Source organism: Malaclemys terrapin, chromosome 9 (assembly GCF_027887155.1).
Source record: "Malaclemys terrapin pileata isolate rMalTer1 chromosome 9, rMalTer1.hap1, whole genome shotgun sequence".
NCBI lineage: Eukaryota > Metazoa > Chordata > Testudines > Emydidae > Malaclemys > Malaclemys terrapin.
In genome coordinates this window covers 69,568,603-69,594,019 of record NC_071513.1, presented here as the reverse complement: position 1 = coordinate 69,594,019, position 25,417 = coordinate 69,568,603, and the positions used below count along the sequence as shown (strand labels likewise).

The following is a 25,417-nucleotide window of genomic DNA, read 5'->3' as shown; positions in this document are numbered from 1 at the left end:
CTGAACAGGGGTTACTCTAGGTTAATTAGGACATCTGGGGCCAATCAAGGGCCTGCCAGAATCTGTTAAAAGTCTCCCCTCTGGGCAGATAGGGGCGTGCGATAAGATCTGAGGGAGGAAGGCCAGCTACTGGAGAGCTGGGCAGTGCAGACACTGACAAGCATTAGGAGAGAAGCCACACAGGTACAGAGGTGAAGGGCAGGAGAATCCCTGCCCAACAGGGTGGATGGCCCTTCTGGGCCCCATAGGTCTGAGGGAAGAGACCCTGCCAGAGGGGAGAGACTGAACCAGGTGTCTGGTCTGTTGCCACCATGCCCGGAAGGGCTACCAGAGACTGAGAGGCTCCCCTCCCCTCTCCCCATCAGGGAGGCCGGGAGGAACTCTGCACCAACAAGGTGTGGACAGTAAACGCAGAGGCATGGGGAAAATTCTGAGGGAAAAGAGAATACCCCAGCCTGCTGCTAAATGGAAGCACAGGAGCCACTGAGGTGGAGAGGAAGCTTTGTCACACTGATCTATAATTCCCCGGGTTGTCCTCATTTCCCTTTTTATAGATTGGTACTATATTTGCCCTTTTTCCAGTCTTCTGGAATCTCTTCTGTCTTCCATGACTTTTCAAAGATAATCGCCAATGGCTTAGATATCTCTTCAGTCAGCTCCTTGAGTATTCTAGGATGCATTTCATCAGGCCCTGGTGATTTGAAGACACCTAATTTGTCCAAGTAATTTTTAATTTGTTCTTTCCCCATTTTAGCCTCTTCTGATGCTACCTCATTTTCACTGGAATTCACTGTTAGATGTCCAATCACCACCAACCTTCTTAGTGAAAACCGAAACAAAGAAGTCATAAAGCACCTGTGCTATTTCCACATTTTCTGATATTATTTCCCCACCCTCATTGAGTAATGGTCCTACCCTGTCCTTTGTCTTCCTCTTGCTTCTAATGTATTTGTAGAATGTTTTCTTGTTATCCTTTACATCTCTAGCTAGTTTGATATCGTTTTGTGCCTTGGCCTTTCTAATTTTGTCCCTACATACTTGTGTTGTTTGTTTATTTTCATCCTTTGTAATTTGACCGAGTTTCCACTTTTTGTAGGACTCTTTTTTTTTTTTTTTTTTTTAGATCATTGAAGATATCTTAGTTAAGCCAGAGTGGTTTCTTGCCATACTTCGTAGCTTTCCTATGCAGTGGGATAGTTTGCTCTTGTGCGCTTAATAATGTCTCTCTGAAAAACTGCCAACTGTCTTCTATTGTTTTTCCCCTTACACTTACTTCCCATGGGATCTTACCTACCAACTCCCTGAGTTTGCTAAAGTATGCCTTCTTGAAATCCATTGTTTTTATTTTGCTGTTCTTCCTCCTACCATTCCTTAGAATCATGAACTCTATTATTTCATGTCTCAAATATACATTTCTGGTCATGTCTTTCATAGGCTTCCTTAATGCAATGAGCCATACTATTCTACCGTTGATTACAATCGTTCTGACAGCCCCTCTTGACTGCTTGTTCAAGACATTTTTTTCCTCTATTGCCCATTTCCTCCTCTCTTCACTGACTTGACTCTGACTTGCAAGTGCATCCATTCTGTATTGTGCCCCTTTTTTTTCTCTCCCATAATCTGATGGTACCATTTGGAATCCAACACTGTTTTTTCATTCTCCTTTGTCTCAGTTGTTCTCTATCAACTCTGTGATAGAATCCAGAAACAAACTCCTTTCTACAATAGACAGCTGGTCATCTAATGTGGAATATTTGTTGCAAATCACTACCACATAACTATTATAGATTGCTGTTGAAGTATTTTGATGCAATAAATACCCATCTCTGGAATTAAGGTGGAAGTGGCCTATTCTCAACAGTTGACAAGAAGGGGTGAATACCAAGGGAGGGAAAATTACTTTTGTAGTGCTACCGAGGCCAGTAGGCCACTTCCACTTTAATTGAATTGGCTTGTTAGCACTAACCCCCCCCCACTTGGTAAGGCAACTTCCATCTTTTCATGTGCTATAATATATATTCCACTTACTGTATTTTTCACTCCATGCATCTGATGAAGTGGGTTTTAGCCCACGAAAGCTTTTGCCCAAATAAATTTGTTAGTTTCTAAGATGCCACAAGGACTCCTCAGTCTGTATCAGCAAAAACAACAACACGGCTACCACTCTGAAACCTGTCACACAAGATGGACAGTTTCAGGTTTGAAGCAGCGCCTATATCTGATTGAGCCATAAAAATCTTCTGAAAAGGGACTAAGCTTCTTTTAAATGTACCCTCACCTCAATTATATACACATATTCTGCTAATAACCCATTAATGGATCTCAACCTATTTCGGGAAACCACTGTTTAGTAACGGATCTCCTGTTATGCACTGATCCTTGGCTATGCCAAACACAGATGAGACAATTAGCCTTCAAAAAACCTAGGGGATATTGCTCACTCCAGCTTTGTATTGAGTATGAACCCTAAAAAAGCAAAGATTCTTATCTCTGTTAACATAATTCTTATTGCTGTGTTCAGGTGTCCCACACTGGTGTTTTCATTTACAGGACTATTATAACCCATATCACTAATACATTCTAGTTAGATTGCTTCAGATGAATAAGAACTTAGCTGATAAGTGATGTTATCTGATTCCTGTCAATGAGTAAAAGCATAGCAGCTAACAGTCCACTGTGCTTACAGATTAAGAGACAGAGTGGGAAACCTTTAAATCTTATTCTCATCCAAAACTCAGCCAAATGGTTTGGGGTCAAATCCTGGTCTCATGTACTCCAGTGTAAATCAGAGAAACTCCATTCAAGTTAAGGTACCCCATGAGTGATGGATTTGGCCTCAGATCGGATTACTTGGTGTTAGGTTTTATTTATGTTTAAATAGCTGCTGTGTGTATACATATATAGTATATTTTGTCAGTAGTCTGGAATATGTTATTCTCAACCAGTGGTTCATGTCTCTGGGGAGTCATGTAGGCAATTAGGGGGTTGCGAGGTACTGAAAATTTTATTACAGTCTAAAGGAAAGAAAATCTCACTCCCCCACTTCCTGCACACATTCTCTTCAAATTCAAGTATTCTCTATCAATGTCTCAAAATGCACATAAATAAATTAGAGAGGCTTCTCATTATAATCACTGATACTTTTTGACTTTTACTTTTATAGAAAATGCAAGGGGGTTGAAACATTTTTGACTTTGAATAAAGAATTGGCACCTGAAAAGGTTCAGCAACACTGATTTAAACCTTTTATCCTCAGCAGATGGCAGCATTCATAGGTACCAAAAAGTAAGCATTCTCCAAAATTAGGTAGTGGACAGACACTGTCTGTCAAAACTACACCCTATCTGATCAGTTTTAGACTTACTTGTATTTAAATCAGTTTTCCCATATTACTTTGATTTTTTTCTGTTTTGAATTTGATAACATGTCAGATATTTCCATCATGACAAGATATTTTGCTATAAGTGAAATAGAAATTGCTGACATTTTTCTGTAGCCTTATTAGTGTCTGTATGTGACTTTAACCTGTCCCTTCAAAATAGCTTTGTCTGATGAGACCTAATCAAGTATAGCCTTGTAACATATTAGATATGAGTATGAAGTTTTCTTTTATATACATATGTGCACCAAAATTTAATATAAACATAAGTACCTTCATATGAATGAATTCAAATAGTAACAAGCCATATATTCAATTCAGACCTATGTACAGATTCAGGGTGAAATCCCCTCATCCATACTAAGGCAAAACTTCTGTTGAAGTCACTGGAGTCTTTTGACTAAGTAAGGACCTCAGGATTGGGCTCATTAATTTTAGCCTACATACAAAATCAGTTAGTGCTAATACACAATAACTAACAGGCGTGATGCATGATGTTTTCTTTAGATACCTGCACGTGTTAATAATTTACTTTACTCGACAAGAGGTACAAGTACAATTATAAAAGGCCATTAATTAATTAGAAAAATAGTGATTACTTATCTGGGCTAGAGGTGGCTGCCCTCTTCTACATGATCTTATACTGACAGTGCACCATGGCAACCAGAAAATGGAAGGAAGAAGGCTGCTTTCTGGCAGCATAATTCCAAGGCTTTGCTTACAGTGAGCTGGGAGCTGTGCTACCCAAACTGGGTTTTAAATACAACTGAAAACCATCTCAAGCTAATTTGGTGGAAACACTCTTGGTCATGTCAACATCTGTGTTTAAACTAGAAACAGACCTAGAGTGAAAAATTTGGATTCAGATCCAAACTTTGCCGATATTTAAACCTGGTTTGTCTTCAGAGAGTATGGGGTACTTGCTAGGGATCCACAGCTGGCCAGTCACTTAGTTCTGGTTCCCCCTCCTCCTTATTCCCAAAAGCTAAAACACATTAAAGTGTTACTGAAAATACATTCCTCATATTAGTGTTCTACATAGTTTTCACAGGGATGTTCTGTAATCATGAAAGGAAGGTGAAAGGGTCTGCATGATCACTCATAGAAGGAGCAGAATGCATCCATGAGACTATCTCTATATTAAAATGTGGTCCATATGAAGAAAGAGTTTGAGAATGTCAAACTACTTGAAATGCAAGGGTTTTTGCATTTTCCTCTAAATGGGTCCATTTTTGCAGAAAATGTCACTAAAGTATGCACAGTTTGGAGGAGTGAAGAGCATTTCTGAGTGAAAATAAGCAAAAATGGGCTATGTTGGTGGTATTTGTATTGAAAACTTGCAAAAATACTCATTTGGGTTGATACTGCTAATAAAGCAAAACATTATGGAACATTCTGTCCCCAAATCCCAGTCCATACTGCCTTTCCACTGGTTGCCCCCTCAGTTGTTCAGAGAGGAGCATTTCAGAGAGGAGAGAGGAGATTCTCCACAGTGCACACTGGTACAGAGATTCTGAGCTGCTCCAGACTGTGGAACAGTCCATAAGCAGCCCTAAGGGGGCTGCGATAAATTAAAGCATCCTCTGGCGGTCCTAGTTTATGCTGGGTTGTATATTGCCTTCCAGAGCAATACAGAAACCCAAGGGCATAAGGATGGTTTAAAGCACCTTTGTTCCTCTCCTGCTGGGCTACATCTCCTTTGCTGTGCCTGTAAAATGAAAAACATTTTAACTTTCAAACAGCTCTAATGTGTAACCATGACTGCTGCACTCCACCAGACTCATACGATGCCTATTTGTTTAGCTTGCAAATGACCCAAGTGGTATTAACAGGGCTGTCAGGATCTTCAGGGCTGTCAGCCAATGTTAAGATTAATGTACATTTCCCAGTATAATACTTCCTCCTTGTCACAGTGCCATAGATGCCATCAAAATGTAAGGGAAGGGCCAAAGCCCCCTCAAACCAGGAAATTAGCCAGATCCAGGCAGTAACAGTAGCACCTGTGACAGAGAACACATGAGACTGAACACACACACCCAGGGTGAGTGTCTTAGCCTGACAAAGCGTATGTGTGAGACAAGGTGACTGAGGTAATATCTTTTATTGGACCAACTTCTGTTGGTGAGAGAGACAAGCTTTGGAGCTTACACAGAGCTCTTCTTCAGGTCTATTTTCAAACTCTGTGCAAACTCAAAAGCTTGTCTCTCTCACCAACTGAAGTTGGTCCAATAAAAAAATATTACCTCACCCACTGTCTCTCTAATAACCTGGGACTGACATGACTACAGCAACTCTACATACAAAGTGTATGTGTGTTTGCTTTATTCACTGCTGGACGAAAAGTTTTGGGAGGGGAAATGATAATATTACCTGCAAATAAAGTAAGGGAGTCAATAAGACAAGAGGGGAACAGTTGGGAACAAGCCAGGACCGAGGAGGATTCTCTGAGGCTAGAGATGGGGGAATTTAGGACAGGAGTGGAGTGACTGCACACAGGCGTGAGGGGAAGAAGTCTATAGGGTTTCCAGTGCCAGGGCGAGGGGAGTGAGGCACTTGCCTCAGGCGCATAAAGCTGAGGGGCGCACAAAGCGGCGGAGAAAAAAAAAAGCCATTGGCCTGGAGATATTTATAACCCGGGTGATCACCCCCCCCCCCCAGCCCCACCTGCTGCCCCCGCGCCTCACCGGATTGTCCCCTGGCCGCGACTTGTCCCCCCCCCCCGCCTTCCCTAGCTGGAGAGCAAAAAGTCGCTGTCTCTCCCCTACAGCTCCATGCTGCCTCCCTGCAGCAACTGCTGCTGCAGGGTCCTAGTGCCCCCATCTTGACTGCCAGGGCAGACTGACTCTGAGCCTGCCATTCCCCCTCAGACCCTTTCATTTTCCAATGGGACCCTCCACCAGCACAGGGGGACCCCCCGCCCGCAGTCACTGCTCCTGCCCCATGCTGGGCAAGGAGTCAGCCTCATCCCCAGTGAGGCTACAGTCAGGGGCAACAGCAGGGGAGGAGGCGCATGCAGCACCCTCTGGCACCCACCACGGGGGAGGTAAGGGAGATTCCTGGACCTGAGAGGGGCCCTAGGAGCACATGCAGTGACAGTGGTGGGGGTGACTGTGCTGCTGGGGGGGGCAGGAAAGGGGGACTCCTCCTCTAGAGGTCACTGCTGCCGGCAGGGAAAGGGCTAGGGGGAGTCCTCCTCTCTGGCCGCTATCCTGGAGCAGCCTGCCTGTATCCCAAACTCATCCCCAGTCCTGCCCCACCCCAGACCCCACACCCCCAGTCAGAACTTTCACCCCCCCACACCGCATCCTCAACTCTCTGCCCGAGCCCTGAGCCCCTCCAGCACCCCAAACACCTTATCCCCAGTTGCAAACAGAGCCCTCACCCCCCACACTCCTACTCTTGCCTTGAGCCCCTCCTACACCTCAAACCTCCCATTCCCAGCCCCAGACAGAGCCCTCACCCCTACTCTCACCCTGAGCCCCTCCCACGCTCCAAACCCCTCATCTGCAGCCACAACTCACAGCCCTCACCCCTGCACCCCTATCCCTCTGCACCCCTCCCATCCCCAAACTCCCTCCCAGAACCTGCACCCTTTCCCATCCCCAAACTCCCTCCCAAAGCCTGCACTCCAATCCCCTGCCCCAGCCTAGGGCCTGCACCCCAGAGCTCCTCCCTCACCCAAACTCCCTCCCAGAGCTTGGGCAGGTGGGGGGGGCAGAGTTTGGATGGGGGCGGGTTCTGGGCACCACCAAAATTTCTACAAACCTGCCACCCCTGATCCTGCCCTGCAAACCTGAACTCCCAGCATTCTCAGGACACATGCTGATATCCAGCACCTCCCTCCCCTGTGAGTCCCTCTCTGGATTGGAACTGGACTGGAACCAAAGACCATCTTGGAAGCAACATTACTAGCCCAAGCACTCAAAAATCATGAGTTAGACCCCCCAAAATCACAGGCTCTACCGCCGCTGCTTCATTCATTCTTCAGCGGCAGGCCCTTCCCTCCGAGAGGGACTGAGGGACCTGCCACCGAATTGCCACCAAAGAGCCGGCCCTGAGGGAGGGTGCAATTTTATATTCTTGCCTCAGGTGCAAAAATACCTAGTTATGGCTCTGAGGGTTTCTCAACCAGGCAAAAGGGGAGAGTATTTTGGGTTGGGGTTCTCCCATGTAGGTGGAGTGGTGAGTCTGAGATAAAGGTGGGTAACCTCTCACACAAGCAAGAAGGTGAAGAATGGAGAGGAGTTTGGAAAAGGTGGGTGGTTGCTTTCTCTGTCTGGTAAGGGTGGGGTATAGCAATGTCATGGGTAGGGAAGGAGAACAGATTGGGGGCACTAATGAAGATTTTACCTCCTAAAGTTTCTTCATTTTATTAGAGTCTATTTTCAAACTTTTCCTAGCAACTGTAATGTAAGGGATTTTTTGAGTTTTAGTTTACAGAGCTCCCATATTGCCCATGTGCTTCAATCCCTCTGCTCTTTCTTGCTAGGGTTACCAGATGTCCCCTTTTTATAGGGACAGTCCCGATTTTGGGGTCTTTTTCTTATATAGGCAGCTATTACCCCGCACCCTGTCACGATTTTTCACACTTGCTGTCTGATCACCCTACTTCTTGCTCTACTGTAGAACTACAAACATGGGGGAACGGGTAGAGTTTGGAAAAGGGTTGGGCAAGGATATAGGGTTTTATATTCTGAAACCTGCTGCTCTTGGGTGGGTGTGGGTGCTTGCTTGCTGACTCCGCATCATGTTTCTGTTTGGAAGATGTGAGCAGGGACCTTCACATTGGGTGTATGGATACCAAGTCCTTCCTCCAGGACAGACTGCAGCCCAGGAGCAGTGGTCAGGTGAGGTCAGACTGCAGCCTCCCCAGACCAGCAGGGATGGTCCCTGCTCCAGCTACCTCAAGCAAGGATTGAAGGTGATGGTGTGTGTGTGTGTGGGGGGGGAGGAAGTTGCGGATTATCTTAATATGGCACTGGGAGAGGGGGGAGTTTGGGGCAAGCCACAAGGGGGCAGGCTGTTTCTGGGTGGCAAGGGAAGGTAGGGGAGGGAGTGGAATATGTTTATTGGAAGGGTTGGGGGGTCTCAGAAGTGATGTTTGCGAAGAGAACAGGAGTCAGGATCTGTCTCGGAAAGGACGAGCCTGGCTCAGACGGGGTGAGGGTAATATGAGGGCCAGGTGTGGACCAGTGGAGACTGGGGGCGCGGTTTCCCTCAGAAGGGGCGGGGCTTGGGTAGGCGGAAGCGTTTCGGTTGGGGCGGGGGTGTCCGGGAAAGGGGCGGGGTCTCGGTGGGGGTGGGGTCTGGCCGAGAGGGCAGGATTGGGGCGGGGCTCTGCTCGCGCCGCCCGCTCCCACCGGGCGGGCGGGGATAAATCCCAAGCGCGGCAGCGGCGGTGCTCAGTTGCTGAGGGGATTTAAAGGGAGCGGAGCCGTCGCGCCGGAGCCTGGTCTGCGCACACCGGGCACTCGCAGCAAGGCGAGTAGGTGAGCGTCCCGCTCGGGGAGCCCCACCCCGGCCCTGGGGCAGCCGAGGCACCACCCCCGCGTGAGTGCGTGGGCTCCGGACAGTGCCCGCTGCTAGCCTCGGGGCGGGCGCGGTCCTGCGCGGAGAGGCGGTTTTCTCGGTGCCCCGGGGTCGCGCTGAGCATGCTGCGGGGATCGTTACCCGCCTCCTGGCAGCCGGCGCCCCCTGTCCCCCGATTCCTGGGGTCCTGCGTCCCCTGAGCCCGGTGCGCGGTCCTGTTCTCCCCTGCCGGATCCCCATGGCCCCGGGAGGGGCTGCCCATCGCCTGCCTCTGGTGGGGGAACCTCTCTCCCCCTTCCCCCACTTCCTATCCCCCGTCACCGCCCCCTGCTGGTGCAAGGTGGCTGGCTCTACGCTAGCGCCAGTGGGAGCCTTAGTGTAGACGAGATGCTTACAGTTGCCAGTGCTTTTTGTCACCTCTGGTCTCACATGGGGGTGCTGGCACAGTTTTTATAGCGGGGGTGTTGAGAGCCACCATTGAACCAACTGTAAACCCTGTTATTGATGGAACCCACTGCACCCCTAGTTCCAGCACCTATGGCCTCACAGTGACATAGGGGTAAAAGCACCAGCAGCCGCATGGGAGCTTTGTCTACTTTACACCCACTGTGGCCACTGTCAGTGTTGAAAACAGTGGAAAATTGCTTGTAAAGAGTCTCTGGTAAACCCTGCTGAACATCTGTGTTGGTGCTAATATCAGAATAGTGACAGTAAGGAGGCCCATAAAAGACTATGGGCTTGATTCTGTTCTCCCTGACTCCCAGTGGAACCCCACTAAAACCAATGGGGTTATATTGGTCTTAAACAGATGTAAGGATGAAGAGAATAGGACCCCTTTAGGAAAGGGCAAGAGAGGGAGCTATTGGATAAACACTTAGTACAAGCCACAATACAAAGCTGCATTGTAAGATTTGTACTGTGTCTTCAGAACACTATCATTGCCATTAAAGAAGCATTACAAAGTTAAAATAGAAAAATGAGAGCAGAGTACACCTCTGAGGTACAAGCAGGAGGGAAACATTTTTTTCTGATTATACTTGGAAATAGATGAGAATCTGAGCTGGAGATATGTGGGAAACTGTTCTAGTCTATCCGGATAACACTCTAATAAAATGATGTTTCAGTTAACCTATGGGTATACTGTATATGCCAAATGATACACTGGATAAAAACTGAATGCTCCCAAATGTGAGATTATTCTTTGGTACACTTTTAAAAAATCATTTTTGTCTAAAATATTTATCTGCATCTTCAATAACAATAATAATTTAAAAGCTTTTTTCTTTAAAAAAAGAATTTAAAATTGAATCCATACAGCTAAAGTGTTGGGCAGCCACCTCTCTGATGGAGGCCAATAACCAACTGGTGCACAGGGGAAATCTTGGGCCAATAGCACAAAGACAAATCCTTAATCTTATGCAAAATGCCATGTGATCTTTATCCATGCAACAGACAAGACCTTTTATGTGTGTGGTTTTTGTTTTTAAAGATTTCTGACCACCTCTTCTGTATAGAGCTGTCCAAATTCTCCAGAGAAATTTTTGTTCAATTAATGTTTTGGGGAATAGGTGGAACGTCTTCTATTTGGCATATTTATTGATAAATATAAATAGTTTTGATGACTCCCACCCACACCAACTAACGAACTAAACTATATAGGAACAAATATTAACAAATGGGCTTTTAACAAAAGATTGAAGTCTGACTTACACTTTGAAAATATAAAGCACTATGCAAGTTCTAAGTATGTAGTTCAACTGAATAGATTATCCTGGTCTCCAAAGTCTCTTCCGCTGTTTTTAGTGCCACCCACTTGCATACATTGTTACATGTTAAGAAAACTGTAGCATGACTTGGGGTACTTCTTAATGCTTTATTTTTTTAAAAGTAGATGGTGTCTGCTTAGCTTTTGAACCAAACTTCCAGGAATGAAATGCCCTAAAATTAAATCACAAGGCCTAATGCTCTACACTTTCATGTGAGTTTAGTGCCTGATCTCACTCCCTGAACCAGAAGAGGCTACTTGTCCAACCCAGTGATGGACGGATTGGTCCGGATGGGCAGGGATGGTGTCCTTAGCCTCTGTTTACCAGAAGCTGGTAATGAGCAACAGGGAATGGATCATTTGTTGATTACCTGTTCTGTTCATTCCCTCTGGGGCACCTGGCATTGGCCACTATCGGAAGACAGGATACTGGGCTAGATGGACCTTTTGTCTGACCCAGTATGGCCGTTCTTATGGTCTGACTTGCTCAATAGCAACTCCTTCAGCCAATTAAAGAACAGGGTCTACTAGCAGTGAAGGAAGTCCCTTTCAGACCTAGAGATTTAATCATAATCTCAGACATGGGCTGGGGTGTTTTGTGTTTTGTTTCGCTAATGAATATTTTGTCAGATATTGTTTCTTTAGTTTTAGTATCATAAGCAGTCATTCAATCACTGACTGTCTTCTACTGTGAGAAAGAGAACACTGGTGGAGAAACTGCAGCACAACCATGAAAGTTACTCTTCTCGAGTAACTTTTCTTTTCCCAAAGGTGGCAATATATTTATGTACAGAGTTAACTTAAGCAGGTGATGAGCAGGTGGGGGTGAAATTTGGGACGGAAGAAGACAAGAATTTATCTTGGCTGGAATTGGGTAAATGATGCGTGTTTTTTTTAAATTAAGTACAAAAGAGAGACCCCGAGTGTATATCAAATTGTAGTTAACTAGTACCTTTGTTTTACATCTTTAGAGCCTTGCAAACATGGAGATATCCGCAGACAATGTTTGCGGATCGGATGCGGATACAAATCTTGTATCCACACAGGGCTCTACTTATCTTGATAGATATGGATTATCCTCAACACTTTCATTTTGGTGGAAGTTATGGATGCTTGATATGTTTCAGGATCAGGCCCTTTGGCTTTTGTTCACAGTAGCCAGTAATGTCTTGAGTAGCAAGTGTGTAAATGCAGAAGGAGCTGTTTTATGTAACTCAATAAGTTAGCAAGCCTAATGGTATCTCTGACATGGTTTTGGAAATAATTTGAGATGATACTCTCAACTTGTTAAAATGGGCCACTTTCAAGTTTGAGGCCCCAAGATGTAATCTCCTCGTAACCGTATGTTTATTGTCATACTGTTCTTTTACCCCTTAAACAGACTTTGTATTCCTGGGCTGCTCTTCAAAAATAAATCCAAGCAATTAATTCCCCTTGTAATCTTGGAGAAAGTAGGTTGATAGCAAAGAAAAACAATGTTCTTATGAGTATTTCTCCGACCCCTCCAAAAAGCTTTCCTGTGAATTTTGTGTAGTGACTACTCACAAGCAGTAAGCAGATGTATATAGCAACACTGTGTGTGATTTGGGGAATGAGAGAATTTGGTGCATATACTGGTGATCAAAATACAGCTGCATACCTGTGGAACTACCAAATGTACTCTGAAGACACAGAAAATAAGGAACAGCCCAAACCGGAGATCAAGATGATTAAATAAATGAATTCCTGCGTGTGTAAAACTTGCAAGTTCCAAGATTTAGCATTTCTGATGGCAAGATAGTGAGAAATAGGGAAAGCAGGTGTTCGGTACATAAGTAAACTTGGGTGTAAAACGAGCATCTGCTAATAATAAGAGCAGTTGAGATCTTCACAATGGACAGGTTAAAACTGCCGTTTTAAGATGTTACACAAGCTGCCCCCACCAAAATCTATTTTGTTTTTTTTTTCTGTTGGATCCATTACTAAGGTATTCAAGAGCTTTAAAATTGACTTTTCTCACTCAGACTGGTGGAGATTACAGTAATCTGTATGGGTGGTTGCTTTCATGTTACACCACATACCTCAGCTAGGTGATGAGGTAAATTCATGCCAGTACAACAAAAGATAATTACATAAGGCTTCAAAATAATGGTCAATCTCACGTAAGGGCATATGCAGAAATATTGCTGTTCCTACTGTTTGTCAGTAACAACAGGTAAAATAGGTAAAGTCTCAACAATCTACAAAGGTTTTAGCATACATCTAAAGTCCTGAGATATGGTCATGATCAGCAGTTCAACAACTGTTGTAGAACAGGTATATCATGCTTTGCATCTGGTATGTGTATTTGTGGAGAGGGGGAGCCATGTAGAACATACAGTCAGACATAATGCAGACACCAACTAGAATGTGGAAAAGTAATTTATTTGATAAGTCTGTAAACTGGCCATGGATAAAGTAAATATGAACCAGATTCCGTTATTTTTTGATGACTTGGATGTCTTGCCTAGCAAGAGACAAGGTGCACGAGGTAATATTTTTTTATTGGACCAACTTCTGAACAGTCCAGTGAAGGTATTACTTCACCCACCTTGTGTCTCTGATATCTTGGGACCAACATGGCTACAACAACATATACAGAGGCTTGCGTTCGGGGCTGGCTTAGGTTAGATTTGAACTTGTGTAACTAGAGGTGAAAGGCTCTCAGTATCTTAACAGTTCCATGAGCCATCCAATCTTTTTAACACTGATAAAATAGTATAAAGCAATTGGATAAAAAGAGTCTTTTTCTTCTAGGGAATCTTATTTAGGGTTGTCTAGACAGCTTTGATTGCTTAATCACAAACATGCATAACATAGGCCCTTTTAGTATTCATTGGGGGAAAACCAAAGGCAACCATCAAAGAATTTTCTGTTAACTTGGTATACTAAACTGAGTAAGTAATAGTAGAATTCAATATCAAAGGTCACATATCCTGGGAAAGAAGAGGATAAAACAGATTAATCATCTCTGTAAGTAGTCTTTAAAGGGTTGCTGTTTTTTGCATTGCATTAGATGTCCCTCACCCCAAACAGTCATAAAACTTTAATTTGAAATAACTTCACAGCAGACATTGCCAGGATACCTACTTTAAAATGACATGTAGATTAGACAGCCTATGTTGACCATAAACCAATTCTGAACAAGTTGAAAAATCTGTAAAATTATTCTACATTTTGCTTTTTTTCTTTTGGCTTTGAGATGGAATGTAACATGGAAGAGTCAACCCTTTTTATGTATTTATTTATTGAAAGCTCTAACATTACAAGATGAGGAGAGAATCTTATTACAGAAATAACTTTCTTGATATTTCCATAAGATAAGTTTGAATGTTTTCAGTGTGTGAAACCTAGCTGGATATATTCAGGTTCCCTTGCCTGTTCAAGCACACCCTCTACAGGTTGAAACTGTTACAAAAATTTTAAAAATCTACTACTAACTTGATTACACACTGAGCTCTGTTGAAAGGCTAACTGAAATGTGGCTTTTTGGGAGGGGGTGGGTGGAAAAGGTAAAGCTGTAAATCTCCTGGGTTCTTGAACACAGTCTGTGTCGATTACACACTAAAATTATTGCTGAGATTTGTATATTAGGACTCAGACCTGAAAACACACATGTGAGGAGTCTATTGAATTTTAATAAATTAAGATACATAGATGTTTTCAGGATTGGGACTATTAACTATATCCACATGTTGATTCAATATAAAATATATTTGCCACATGAATTCATCTCTAGTGTGTATGTATGTGCTGGTGTATATATAGGCAAATTTTCATAACCTCAAATTAAGTATGTTGTATAAGAATGGATTACTGTATCGAATAGTAATTCACAGTACTAAAATGCTACATATGTAATAAAGACTATACAGTATATTCTTTAGATATGTTGAAAATATCTTGCTGGACAAATATGGGAAATCTTCTAATCTTATTTTGTATATTCTGATTTCTCCAGTTTTTGTGCAAATTATATACAGTAATGCTCATCCCACTAATTACATATTACACACACAAACTGTTAACAGAACACCATAATTTCAAAATCAAGAATTCAAAAATTAGGAAATGCCAGAAGTAAGATTGCCCATGCATATGCTTCCACATTCATATGCATTATGACACAATCTTTAATTACCTGATCACATTATTTTTTTTCTACAGCGGGAGTAGGAACTTGAATTTTTTGGCCCTGAGGATATGGAGAGCCCCTGCTATCAAGCATTGGGGCGCCAGAGCATTTAAAAGAAAAGGTTTTTTTGTTTTGTTTTTGTTTGTTTCTTTAAATAACATGGGCCAAACAATGTATTTTTGCTTAGCCTCATTCTTGGAAGTGGCTGAAATAATAATAGTAATTAATAATAAATAAATCCACCTCAGGAAGACTCTGGCATTGAAAATTTCAGCTCCAGCTATTAAAGTTAGCAAAGTTTATAAGCAACTGAAAACAGGGGCCTTACAGTGGGAAATATTGGGTAATCTTAATCATTCTTGAAAGAATTAATTTGTACTACATGAGTTGTGGTGTGGTATAAAGAAAGAAATATGCTTTTTGTTGCAAATGAAGTTAGTAGCCTTGTAACCAAGGCAGTAATGTCATAATACAAATAAGTGCCATGCTAGCATTTCTGTATGAATGCATGCCTGTCCTGCCCTATATTCAGTTATGGATGTTTCAGTAGGGTTACCATATGTCCGGATTTTCCCGGACATGTCCGGCTTTTTGGGCTCCAAATCCCTGTCCGGGGGGAAATCCCAAAAAGCCGGACATGTCCGGGAAAATCGGACATGCGGTGCTGGGCCGGCGGAGCGGGGCCGGACCTGGCCGGGGGCGGGGCTCGGGGGCCCCGCGGGGCTCGGGCGCCGGGCCCTCGGGGGCCGGGCCGGCCGGGCTGGGGACCGGCGGGGCCGGGGGTGGGCCGCGCCTCCTCCCCCCACACCCCCCTTTACCTGCTTCAGGCTTCCCGCGACTCAAATGTTTGCGGGAAGCAGGGGAGGGGGCGGAGACGGGGCCCTGTGGAGTGTCCTCCTTTCGGAGGCACTAAATATGGTAACCCTATGTTTCAGATGACATTTTCACATAATACAAAAGCAGATTTTTACTTTACAAAGCAGAGGTATAAAAAGTCTTAGTGTACATAGAAAACACTCCTAAATAAAAATCTTGTTTTTGTTATGCTTGCAAGTACCTACAGTGGAAGGTCTAGGACAACGCATTGATGCATCTGATATGGATTAAGAACCTTCTTATGGTTCTGAACAAGACAAACTTTCATGCTTATACTTCAGGACCTTTTAGAAGCCTGTGATACAGCTGGCCATATGGTGCTGCTGATTGCATGCACGACAGTGCTTCTCTCACAACTGCAGCTCAAAGTTGGTTTTGATTATTTCTTAGACAGTTTACAACGTTGTGATGAGTAGTTCCTTGCCAAAAGACTTTGAGTGAAGTCTCACATGACTTATACCCATCTCCTGCTCTCCTTAATTTTTGACTGCTTAGAGCAGTTGAGATATCATGTATTCCAGTGCCACCAATATATTGGAGGAGCCTAGCTTTTCAGACACCATGTGTTCCTGAGTATTTGTGCAGTCCTTGGCACAACTGGGTAAACAATACCGATTGGTCCTTTATACAATAATGGTTGGATCTATTACACAGCACAAATAGCTTGCCTTTTCTTTTCAGCAGCCACAATCAGTGCTGTGGCCCAGCTGTCGGGGGGGGGGGGGGGGGGGGGGGGGGAAATCACCTAGAGTGAAAACTATTTGCCTTTCTGTAACCAGTTTAGTTCATATGTCTCAAAGGTTTTAGAACCAGAGCAAAATAGCTGCCTCAGACCTGAACTCCTGCTTTGAGGAACTAGAAGGAACGTCAGCCTTGTCCCCTGAGGGAAGTATACAGTTTGGGGGTCTGATTGGCCTTGTTGCTTTTCCTGTATATACACAATGGTGCCATGAGAGATTTAACTAGTCAGAGGAGCACCTAGCCACTATGGTCATGCTTTTTTACTATTGCTAGATTAGATTACTGCATTTTTGAACACAAATATGTAGAAACTTCAATTTGAATAATGGTACTTTCTGAGTAAGAGTGGGGTTTTCTTTTTTTTTTTTTTTTTTTTCCCCCCAAGAGTTCATCACATGAATTCTGTGCCCATTCTGGGACTTCCCTATTTTATTGTGGATGTACTTGGTTCCCTTGCTTTAAATACTCCAGTAGTTCTCAAACTTCATTGCACTGCCGCCCCCCCCCCCCCCCCCCCCCCGACAACAAACCTCAGGAGGGGAATCGAAGCCAGAGCCTGCCCAAACCCCGCTAGCTCAGGTGGAGAGGCCAAAACTGAAGCCCAAGGACTTCAGCCCAGGGTGGGGGGCCTGAAGCCTGAGCCCCGCCGCCCAGGACAGTGGGGCTTGCTTGGACTTTGTCCCTGGGCCCCAATAAGTCTAATGCCAGCCCTGATGACCCCATTAAAGTGGTGCTGTGACCCATTTTGGGGCCCCTTCCCACAGTTTGGGAACCACTGAAATACTCTATCTGAATGGGAAGAGAGGGCAGAGCATTCTTAGCAGAGGGCACTTTCCTAAAGAATTCCATTGTAATGGTTGCAAGCCTGACCAGGAGCATGGTGCAGGGCCCACCTTTTTGCAAAACCTTTTACATCCCTGTAATAAAGAATGGCCTCTATAATCCCTCAGGGATAGGTGAGGAGGAATCTCCAGTAGTACCTGAATTGAGGAATGGAGGAGAGAAAGGGTCTTAAGAAATAATTCAATGCATTCTTAATCTTGTGTGTCCTACCTACAAATTATAGTAGTGTTTCCAAGAATGGACTCTTTTTTTGGTACATTTAATATTCTTCCTGCTCACAATAATAAACTAACCACCAAAACCAACTTGCTTGTGGCAAGTTATTTTACTTTTTATTTTCATGAGCAAGTAAGGTACCATTCAGTTTTTGTCACTGGAAGAATGGGTGAGTTTAATTGTACCTGGGTTAATAAATTTTTATGCTGATTTTTTGCAAGACTATGTAGAATTTCAGTAACGGGGTTGGTGGAGACAGCCCCATTATTGGATGTCTTGCTTTTTATCACTTAAAAAGCAGATTAATCAGGACTGAACATTGTGGTACATTGGAGTAAAAATAAACTCTCCAAAAGGAGAGGCATGCAGTCAAGATAATCAAATCATGACTCCAAAGTTAACCTTGTATGACCACTTTCATTTATAAATCTGATCATCTATTGACTATTCTGTGTTTTTTTTAAAAAAAAAAACAAGAAATCCTCCCCACCCCCCGTGTGACAATCACTGTGTGTAGTCTGTGTCCAGAGGGATCCTTATTAAGGAAAGTTTGCATGTAACCAGAAAAGGTAGTTTCCAAAATGTGTTCCACTTCTTAAAATTTGCTTCCACATTTTAAAATTTGCTTTTTTTTTTTTTTTTTTGGACTGTTCATAATTCAGATTAGAAATAACTTGTTTCTACATGACACAGGGTCGTTGAGGTAATACCTTTCATTGGGCCAGCTTCCATTGGTGAGAGACACACAAGGGTCCAATAAAAGATATTACCTCATCTACCTTATGCTAATATCCGGGACCAACATGGCTACAACACTGGTTTCTGAAGGAACATTCTCTAAAAACTAGTCACAGGATGATTTAACATGTTGGCATGCATCAGTATGTAGTTACTAGAAGCCATTTATGCTTGTATTAGAACTTGTGACTGGTTTAAATGTTACAAGTTAATCCAGTTAGATTAAGCTTTTTATTTTTTATTTTTTTTTAAATCCTAGCTTATTTAACTGCAAGGATCTCCACAATATTACTAAGTCAACCCGCTGTCTTAGGAAAGAAAGATACTAGCATTTTTTAGTTCTTACTGGAGGAATCCTCACTCCTTGTTTTGTCTTTTTTGGTTTTGTTTTGTTTTAATATAGCGTGAGGGCAGGTCTATACAACAACCTTAAGTAAACCTATGTTAGGTTGACTTACAGCCACCTCAGTAATTACTGTGGTGGCTGATGTCCACATTACCCTCCTTCTGTCAGTGATGCATGTCCTCACCAGGAGTGCTTCCACCGACTGATGGGAGCAGTGTGGGGGGCTGAGAGCCAGAGCTTGCAGCTCCCTCTCGGGAGCTCAGCTGCTGCCCAGTGCTTCTCACGTCAGGTGGGGAGATCCGGGCCTGGAGTCCAGTCAGCAGCTGTGCTCCTGGTGAGGAGCCAGGACCCTGGTGGGCAGCAGGACTGCCAGCGCAGAGCCCGGGGGCAGCCCCAGCCAGCAGCCTGGGTAGCAGCTCAGCTTGGAGTGGAGACCCGGCAGCAGCCCACCTGTGGAGGTGGCTTTCTTGTCAATTTCAGGGCTCCAGCCAACAGCCGATGTAAGGAACGCAATATTTGCACTGACACTGTGTCTCCCTAACTACACCAACGTAAGCCCTATGCTTCTCATGGAGGTGGAGTTACTCTGTCGGTGTTGTAGGGCACTTAGGGTAAGGTCTACACTACGGGGGGGGGAGGGGGCTCGAGCTAAGATACGCAACTTCAGTTACGTGAATAACGTAGCTGAAGTTGCGTATGTTAAGTCGACTTACCTGGCTGTGAGGACGGCAGCGAGTCGACCGCTGCCGCTCCGCTTCCACCTCTTGCCGTGGTGGATTTCCGGAGTCGACGGCAGAGCGATCAGGGATCGGTTTTATCGCGTCTTCACTAGACATGATAATTCGATCCCCAATAGATCGATTGCTACCTGCCAATCTGGCAGGTAGTGAAGACGTGCCCTTACATTGGTGGAAGCAAGGCTATAGTCTAGATACTGACATAATTAGATCGACATAAGCTGCCTTATGTTGTCCTAATTCTCTAGTGTAGACAAAGCCCCATATATCATCAAGACTGAAACCTGGCCCCACTTGCTCTCAGCATCAGCATCTTCTTGGAATCCCATCAGAGGCAACAGACTGGATAGTTGTGAATTTCTCCTTCGCTAACAGAATCTCCCTCTCCCACACACCTCAATGTGGGTGTGAAATGTGGTAAAGAGAGGTTAGAGAAGATTATCCCCAAAATCTTCATCACTGGCTGTGACACTTACATGAACTTTGTGATTTCCTTCCACACCCCCTCTTCTCCCCCCCCCCCCCCCCAAATGTCCTAGAGATTAAGGGGAAAAGATGGAAAATAACAGTTTATTATTTTTGTGATCACTGTGTCAGACTTCCTGACTGAATGAGGTTATGATGCTTCAGTAGTTTGTTCCGTCGTGTATATAGTTGGGCTCTGTTGACTTTCAAGGGAATGGTGTGGCTGCCAGATTTTTTGATCCTGGCCTGTGCCTGGTCACTACCATGACTATAATCTGGTAAGAGTCAAAATATAGTTAGATTTCAAATGAATAATTTTTCATCAAATCACAAGTATTTCCTAGTGAGCATTCATGTGGTTGCTTCTGGGGTAGGTTAGCCTGACAGACCAATTTACTTTTGAGTCTTTGTTAGGTGGTGCAGAGAGTTGAAATGGGGGTCTTCAGTTCTCGCTGGATTTTGAACCAAGTAACACCTTTTTGGGGGTCTAATTAAAGGGGATCTGCAGAGAAGTGAGGGGAGGTGAGAGAAGACTTGTGCCTCTGGTTTATTATGATGCATATGAAGTCTTGCAAGATGTGAGGTTTTTGTTTACGCTGGAAATTCAGGTCTTGCCTTTCCTAGAGGCTATGGAAAACTGGTAGGATTAAGTCATCAGTGATAACCTACAAGATAGCCTGATTAATTAAAATGGGGCTGTTTACAAGTGCTTTGTGTGGTGCTTTTTAAAATTTTTGTTAACGCAAATATCTTGGAAACATTTGTAAAAAGAGGTGTCTTTTCCCTAATCTTTTCAGCAATCCCTAATTGCTGGAGACTGGACACTAAATGGGGAGGGCTCTGAGTTACTACAGAGAATTCTTTTCCAGGTATTTGCCTGGTGGGTCTTGCCCCCATGCTCAGGGTCTAACTGATCACATTTTGGGGATCAGGATGGAATTTTTCCCCCAGGTCAAATTGGCTAAGATCCTAGGGGGGGGGGGGGTGTTGGTTTTCCTCTGTAGCATAGGGCATGTGCACGTTTAAACTAGTGTAAATGGTGAATTCTCTGTAACTTGAAGTCTTAAAACTATGCTTTGACAACTTCAGTAACTCAGCCAGAGGTTGGTCTATTTCAGGAGTGGGTGAGATTCTGTGGCCTGCAATGTGAAGGTGGACAGAGTAGATGATCATATTGGTTTCTTTTGACCTTAAAATCTATGGGTCTGTGAGTGGGTTTATTCAAATAAGGGCTCATAAGCAACATTGCACATCTGAGTAGTTTCAGCAAAACCAGCATGGACTAGATTTGACTTCCTGGTTCTTCATATTTCTAATGGAGGTTTAAAGGAATATTTCAGGCTGTCTTTGTACATCATAAACAAAGAGCACAAGCACAATTTTTTTGTTTGTTTTCCTTGGCATGTCATCTTAAAACACTGAGCTCTCTAGAAGATAGTTAGTTAATCCCTGTGCACATCATGCCAGCGCTGTTTGAGAAAGTTGTAAATCCCATACGGTTGTGTTGGTGGAGTTGATTATATTAGTGAAGATGACAATATAGTTCAGTTGCTGCCAGCATCCCACTAGAGTCCAATGTTTGAGGCTTCTCTGAGTGTAAAAGTCCTGCTAGTAGTGAAGTTAGTCTGCATTTCCTCTGGTGTTACTGAGAGCAGAATTTGACACTTGAGTTGTCTGTCAATTCAATATTACAGAAAGTTTTACAGAACATTAATCTGCTAGACTTTCATCTCTGAAGATAAATATTTGAATCCTGGGTTACATCCCAAACAAAGATGAATTATATTCTCAACTCTCAGATAAGGGCTCTAAAAATCCACCAGTGAGAGTTTTGTATGTTGAGTGGTATGATCATAAAGTTGTATAGGTGCAAGTCACCTTTCACTTTGGCAGATCTGCTGTAGCAAGTGAAACAGAAATAAATGGTCAGAACACCCTTCTTGACATACCTGAATGTACAGCGGCTTCTCTTGATCAAGACTCGAAAGGGCATGCCATGTTGTAGCTGCAAATCATTTGTCCTGTTTATCATAGGTCTCAGACACAGATGAGTTCGTACAAAGCTACGGTCAGATCTGCTTGTGCATTAGATCCTGACTAACCAACGCTTTTGCTTATCATTCACAGAATATGCAAGAGTTGTGTTGTCACTGTTATTTAGTGATGGAATACAACTTGTACTATAGTAATGGGAGTCTCACAATCTCTTAATGTATTTATCCTCACAACTCCCCCATGAGGCAGGTAACGTTGTTATCCTCATACTGCCCTGTCTATCCGTATCCATCTGTTGTCGCTTGTCTTATACTTAGGTTGTAAGCTCCTTGGGGCAGGGGCCATCTTCTTTTTCTTTGTACAACGCCTAGCACTGTGGGATCCTGGTCCATGACTGTGCCTCCTAGCATACGGTAACACGATACTATTCTTAGTTACTGCATAGTATGTCATGTGGTTTGCTGCACAATAAAAAGTCTGAAGAAGAAATTGTTCAAAGAAAATATATTGATCTGCATGTACTAAACCAATTTATGCAGCCAGCAAGATATTATCCCTGTTAAGATTAATATAGTAGTAAGTGCCATAACTATTTTAAAACATTTTAAAAGCTAGCAATCAACTTTTCTTAGCAACATTTTACACATACTAAATCTTCCAGCTGCTGAGTAGTAAACAGCATAATTTAAGAGATGCAGCAAGACAAATCTACTGCACCTGACTCAGCATTTTTTTTTTTTCAAATCAGGCAAATCTGAAAAGTTAGTGATTGTCATTTGTTAAGCAACAATTTGTTAGGCAACAATAATGTCCTTGGGTGGCATACAAGACCCTGTTTTCTCATTCCCTGTCCCAGAGTACTGAATATCTAAAAGACAAAAGGGAGGAAATAACACTGAGAGGACACTGGGAAGTCCCAAAGGAGGATAAATGTTGTCTTATACCTTTGAGGGTTTGGTTGGATTTGCCCACATTTGGTGAGCATTGTGAAAGAAATGAATTTTGAATGCGTAGAGCTGATGAACCATGGTGATAGATGGCATGCCTAGAGACGGAACAGAAATAGAGAAGGAGACTAATGGAGCATGAGACTGGCAACTTTAGTGGGCAAGGAGATGAGATAAGAGCCTGAGAATTTTATGCAATTGAAGAGTTGTGAACAGCTTTTAACTAGCGTGAAGAAGAGCTTGCCAACAGGATATAACTGCTACTAGCAGTCGTGGCAACATATTCCTGATGGATTCATCCTGCTCTGCCTTGCTTCACTATGTAGCTAGATTCTGGTCTTACTGCTTTGAAGGAAAAGTTGTTCAGAACAACTTGTTCTGTGCAGGACAGCCAGTCTCAACCAAGATTTACAAGTTTGGTTGAGCATTTTTCCTGCAGGACTGGACAGAGGGTTAGCAGCAAAAGTAAAACGTCTGTCTTTAGCTTCAGGCATTCGAGCTTTGTAAAAATATCAACGTGAAATAAAATATCTGGTATCCTGGCAAAAGTTTGTAGTACAACTGTCATAAGAATTTAAATTGTAAGGTAGCAGAATGGTTGGCACTCTGATAAGAAATAAGTAGCATTGTGCTTCAGATTCCCTAAAGAATTTGTTTTTGGGCCTGATCTTGTAATCTTTATTCAAGCAAAACTCCCATAGGCTTTAACTCTGTAGCTTTTCTTGGAAGGATCCAGTCATCCTGTCAGTAGTTCATGTGGATTTAAATGGAGAGTTGGAATTGTTTTCCCTTGTGTTTATAAATTACTACATCATGGCAAGGATACATTAGGATAGAAAAGTCATTCTCTAATGATCTGACCCTTTAATAGTTGCACTTTATGGTTCTTTCAGGAGGATATATTTAGCTTTAAATGGTAGATTTTAACTCTGGGTTTATTTCATCTTAACACAACTGATATATTATGTTTGCCATCCACTGTTTACCTATGTCCAGATGATCTGTAGCTGCAATAAAGGCATTGACTAATAAAAAGAAAGAAATAAGGGAGCCCTAATTTGCTTGTGCATTACTGTTGCCTACCTGGTCCAAAAATACTTGGCTGTCAGACTTGTTCCTTGCTGCTGTGGGGATGGTTTGCAGCCTCAGAATCATCATGTGACTCTTCAAAGGGTTGGCATGAGAGACTCAACTGGCCTAGAATGTCCTGCCATCAGAAGAACCTATTGTTGGTCTTGCTCTTACAGCAAGGGTAGTCAATTATTTTTTGTCAAGGTCCAGACTCTAGAGAAAATAATAATAATAAAAATAACAATAAGTAAATAAGATTTTGGGGTCCGTTCAAAAGTGTCTGGTGGTGCGGATTTTGCTTGTGGTCTACCTGTTGGCTACCCTGTCTTACGCTCTTCTTGATTCTTGGCCATTTTAGCACTTTCTGAATAGGGAAGCTCTGACTAAACTAAAGCGAATTAAGTTAAGAAATATTTGGGGACTGGAGAGAGCTCTGAATTTGTGCTGTCCACTGTATAAGGATGAGTGAATTTGACATATTCTCAGGAGATTGAGATAGATTGGTGGCTCCAAAACATTACAATTCCTTTGAACTCTTGTGCCCAAGTGTGTAGTGGGGGAAGGGAAATATGTCAGTATAGAAATTAACATTGACATTTAATGTGAGTGAGAGAGAAGGAACAAGCTCATGTGCACACAACAAGTGTGGTATTGAATTGGGATGTGAAAACTCGAAAGAGTTATGTCCTGTATCTTTTTAATCAGCTGAAGAGCATACATACCACATCATTGCTCTTTACATTTAAAAATTAACTGTACAGTACCTTAACTTCCAACTAGAGTTAAATGTGGGTGGTACTTTGAATTTGTCTGCACTAATTAAGTAAATCAACATGCCGTCGATCATTCTAAATGTTGTTGGTATTCAATAAGGCATTAACATAAAGATGTTCTCTGTAGCATTCCCATGGACAGATGCACCCCCTCATAAAATCACTAGCTTATGGCATTTTAATTGTCTCTTGGTTGAGAATTGTAGCACAGAGACGAAGATCAGGACCAGCTGTGGCCCCAAAAGACCAGGCCAACCCTCCAAATCAGACCCAACCCACATCCCTCCCCAGTCTGAAACCCCTGAACTGAACCAGACCCACATCCCTCCCCAGACCAAACTGGACCCGTCCCGCATTCCTCCTCAGTTTGAATCCTACGAACTGGACCAGACCCACATCCCTCCCCAGACCAAGCCCAAACTGAACCAAACCAAACCCAAATCCCTCTCCAGACAAAACTGGACCAGACCCATATCCCTCCCTAGACCAGGGGTGCTGGTGGGGGAAATGGAGCAGAGGGCACTGAGTCTCCCCCAGGGGTGCTGGTGGGGGGATGGGGCAGGGGACAAACTTGTTTTTCACATGCTCATTACTTTGCAAAACTTTCACTTAGTCAGTAGGCACCTGCTAAGCCCAGCCATTTCAGTGCATGTTTCTCTGTCTGTCTTAACAAGGGAGGTTAGGCAGGGATGGTGTTACTTCTGGGGGAGTTTACATGAGAGAGACTGTAAATTATTCACTGAATCACAAAAGCAAAAAACAAATCTGACTTGACTCTGAGAACATGGAAAATCAATACAGTATTAAGGTCTCTCTTCTGTATTTGCTGCAAGCTGCTACGTT

The 25,417-nt window shown here is 43.4% G+C and overlaps 1 protein-coding gene across 3 annotated transcripts in view; it reads left to right on the top strand.

Annotated features, from left to right (window-relative positions):
* Positions 1-8,756: 8,756 nt before the first annotated feature.
* SERPINE2 (serpin family E member 2) overlaps positions 8,757-25,417 on the top strand; it is a 38,561-nt gene continuing 21,900 nt past the window's right edge. The window contains exon 1 of one of the 3 annotated variants that reach the window (XM_054040296.1): positions 8,757-8,860. The gene's annotated coding sequence lies outside the window, so the exon portion shown is untranslated. Of the gene's footprint in view, positions 8,869-25,417 lie in introns of all 3 variants that reach the window. The other 2 variants (XM_054040295.1, XM_054040298.1) reach the window with 2 other exon arrangements.